The sequence below is a fragment of the Dama dama genome, chromosome 2 (assembly GCF_033118175.1).
Source record: "Dama dama isolate Ldn47 chromosome 2, ASM3311817v1, whole genome shotgun sequence".
Taxonomy (NCBI): Eukaryota; Metazoa; Chordata; class Mammalia; order Artiodactyla; family Cervidae; genus Dama; species Dama dama.
In genome coordinates this window covers 32,682,570-32,686,507 of record NC_083682.1, presented here as the reverse complement: position 1 = coordinate 32,686,507, position 3,938 = coordinate 32,682,570, and the positions used below count along the sequence as shown (strand labels likewise).

At 45.3% G+C, this 3,938-nt stretch overlaps 1 non-coding gene across 1 annotated transcript; it reads left to right on the top strand.

The window, feature by feature from the left end:
- The first annotated feature begins 3,530 nt into the window (after positions 1–3,530).
- Positions 3,531–3,637, top strand: LOC133041051 (U6 spliceosomal RNA). Its single transcript, XR_009689113.1, has one exon. It is a non-coding gene; the product is annotated as a U6 spliceosomal RNA (small nuclear RNA).
- Positions 3,638–3,938: the final 301 nt, after the last annotated feature.

Genomic DNA, 3,938 nt, shown 5'->3' with positions numbered 1-3,938 from the left:
CTATACTAGATGCATATATATTTACAATTGTTATATCTTTTTAGATTGATTCCTTGATCATTATGTGGTATTTTCTGCCTCTTGTAATGATTTTATTTTAAAGTCTAATCTGTCTGATATGTGTTGCTACTTTGGCTTCATTTGATTTCATTTGTGTGGATGCTTTTCCATCCTTTTTCCATCCCCTCACTTTCAGTCTGTATGTGTCTCTCGATCTGAAGTGATTTTCTTGCAGGCAGCAAATAAATGGGTCTTGTTTTTGTGTCCATTCAGCCTGACTATGTCTTTTGGTTGGAGTATTTAGTCCATTTACATTTAAGATAATTATCAATATGTATGTTCTTATTGTCGTTTTGTTAATCGTTTTGGATTTGTTTTGAGGTCTTTTTTTCCCCTTTCTTTTGTTCTCTTGTGATTTGATGTCTGTTTTTAGTGTTATGATTGAGTTCCTTTTTCTTTTCTGTGTGTATATCTATTACAGGTTTTTCTTTTGCAATTACCATGCGGTTTTCGTATAGCTACACAATCAGATACACATACGTGATTGTTTTCAAGTTGCTGACCGTTGGTCTGGCTGGTTGCCATGCCCTGCCTTGTGTACAGGTTGCCAGCTGCTGGTGGGCAACGCCAGGTCATGAAGCTGCTGGCTACATACCCTGGGGCCCAGGGCTAGGGCTGGCCCACTGGTAGGTAGAGCCAGGTGCTGTGTGGGGTCGGTTGCAGGACCAGGGGTCCTAGGTCTAGTGTTGGTCTGCTGGTGGATGGGGCCAGTTCCTGACATGCCTTTCTGCTGGATCTAGGGTGTCCCAAAGTTAATGTTGGCCCACTGGTGGGTGGGACTGTATCCTGGGGACAGCTGGCTTAGAAGTAGACGGAGCCAGCTCCTGACATGCCTTTCTGCTGGATCCAGTGTTTTCCCAAAGTTAATGTTGACCCACTTATCAGTGGGTTAACTATATCTGGGGCAGCAGTCTTAGTGGTCCAAGGTGTCTCAATGCTGGTGTTAGCCTGCTCATGGGCAGGGACAATGCCCAGGGGAATCCTAGAGCTAGTGCCTGCCCACCAGTAGGCAGAGCCAGGTCCTCAAGGTCTCTGGCTGCAGGGCCCTGGGGGTCCCAGAGCTGGTGTGAGCCCATTGTTGGGCAGTTCCTGACACAGCTGGCTGCAGGGTGTGGGGTGTCCTGTAGCTTGTGTCAGCCCACTGCGGCATGCTGTCAGATCCCAGGGCAGCTGGCTGAGGGGTGCAAGATATCTCAGAGCCAGTGGCGGCCTGCTGGTGTGTTGAGTAGATCCTAGCACTAATAAGTTAGAGGAAGGATCCCATAAAGGCACTTGCCAGTACCAGGGTTCTTATAGTAGAATGAACTCCCCCAAATAGCTGCCACCAGTGTCTGTGTCCCCAGCATGAGCTCCTGTTGCCTCCTGACTCTCTGGGAGGCTCTCCAAGATCAGAAAGTGGGTCTAATCCAGGATCCTTTTAAATTTCTGCTTCTGCTCTGGATCCCAGAACATGTAAGATTTTGTGAGCATCCTTTAAAAGTGTAGTCTCTATTTCCCACTGCCCTCAGGCTCTCCAAAAGAAAGCTCTGCATGCCTTCAAAGCCAAACGTTCTGGGGGCTTATCTTCCTGGTGCAGGAACCCTGGGCTGGTAAGCCCAGTGTGGGGCTTGGACCCCTCAGTCCCCGGAAACAACCTCTGCAATTGTAATTACCCTTCATTAGTGGGTCACCCACCCAGGGGTATGGGTCTTGACTATCCCATGTCTCCACCCCTCCTACCCATCTCATTGTAGTTCTTTCTTTATACCTTTAGTTGCAAAAGATCTTTTCAGCCAGTCTTTTAGTCTTTCTCATCGATAGTTGCTCTATGAGTAATTGTAATTTTGGTGTGCCTGTGAGAGGAGGTGAGCTCAGGGTCTTCCTAATCTGTCATCTTTGCCACCCTCCACTTCCCGAACTTGGGGTGTTTCTATTCTAAGGGTGTAGGCACTATTAGGACTGGGAGCACAGACCCGAGTCTCTCCTCCTGGCTGTCATGCCCACTGGGGACAACAGGCAAAGAAACAAATACTTTCTACACAGTGAGATCATTGCTCTATTAGAAGAGTAAAGGTGAGAAGGGTGAGGGAGAGCTGCAAGAACTAGGGACCATGTTGGAGAAGAAACAGGGGACAGGCAAAGATACCTCACCTAGGAGAATACCCTTATGATAGGTACTGAATGGTGAGTAGAAGTTTCCTAGGCAAGGAAAGGCATTTTAACCACAAAGAACATTATGTACAAGTAATAGTAATAGCTAATATCAATTAAGCACTCATTACGTATTAGACATGATGCTGGGCACTGTACTTGCTTTATCTCATTCAGCCCCCACAACAACACCATGCTAGGTACTATAATCATTTTTATAGATGATAAAACTGAAGCTCAAAGAAGGCAATTAACTTGCTGAAAGTCACACAACTGTTAAATAGTAGGACCAGGATTCCTACCCTGGTCTACTTTCTCAAAAGCCTGTGTTTTCACCACCACTATGTTACCATCTGGAATTGAGTTAATAAAAGAAGTGTAATGTTTTCTTAATCATTTCTCTGATTTTTTCCTAGCTGTGATTAATGGTTACCAGCTCTTCCTCTAGCCTTTTCTGACCTCAGCGTAGGGGGGAGTTCCATGTCTTGGGACACATGGACTCATGTGACAATGAGATGGGGCAAGACAAGATGTGCCCAGAGCTAGTTTACATTTGGAAGTTTCTAGGACCTTGTGAAATTTTCAATATTTTTTTGCTTTGTCTTGAAGAAAATCCAGACAAATCAGAAAGCATTTCCTATCCAGTGGCCCCACCATTTTAATAAAAAAAGAGGAAGACCCATTTAGTGGATTCCGTCCAAGTTGACTTAGTGCCCTGCTGGCCAGAGGCCACAGCTTCAGTTTGGAGTGTTTTGTTCTGCTGTTTTTGAAGACTGGGTCAGCAAAATACATCCCAAGATTGTTTGTCTGTTTGTCCCTGTTGCCTCATGACTTCCAGACAAGATTTGCCAAAACTCACTCTCCCACCAGCATTCTCAAAGAAGTGCTCTTTGGGGTCAGATGTGAGACAGAATGAAGAAAGGCTCAAAAGGCATGAAGGCTTTTTCAAATATTCCTTGCACAGACAGCATGGTTGTGTACAAGAGCAGGACTGAGAATCATGAGTCCTGGGATCTGGCCTTGGCTGTTTCTCTCACTTGCTTTGTGATGTGTTCAGGTCTCTCCACCTCTCTGGACTGGTTTTCTTGTGTGTGAAAGAGTGGGATCAGTTACTCATTCAACAAACATGAACAAAAGGCCTCCCACATACAGGTACCATGCTGAGGGTTGGGGATACTGAGATGTGAGATGCAGTCCCAAGTTCAAGAGAGCTTTCAGGTCAGGGTTGGGAGTAACTAGTAAAGGGGGCAAAGAGGAGAGAGGGGAAGCCTTCCTCCCTAGTTGGAGAGGCAGGTGAAAATAGGGATGAAATTTGGGCAATACTTTAAAAGGTAAGTAGAGTGCTCACTTCGGCAGCACATATACTAAAATTGGAACGATATAGAGAAGATTAGCATGGCCCCTGTGCAAGGATGACACGCAAATTCGTGAAGCGTTCCATATTTTTTATCTATGGTGAAACAGATCACCAGCCCAGGTGGGATGCATAAGACAAGTGCTCGGGCCTGGTGCACTGGGAAGATCCAGAGGAATCGGGTGGAGAGGGAGGTGGGAGGGGGGATCGGGATGGGGAATACGTGTAACTCCATGGCTGATTCATGTCAATGTATGACAAAACCCACTGAAATGTTGTGAAGTAATTAGCCTCCAACTAATTAAAAAAAAAACAATACTCACAGAACATGAACTACAGAACTACATAGGCTTTTTAAAAATATATATATTCATACAGGCTAAAAAAAATAAAA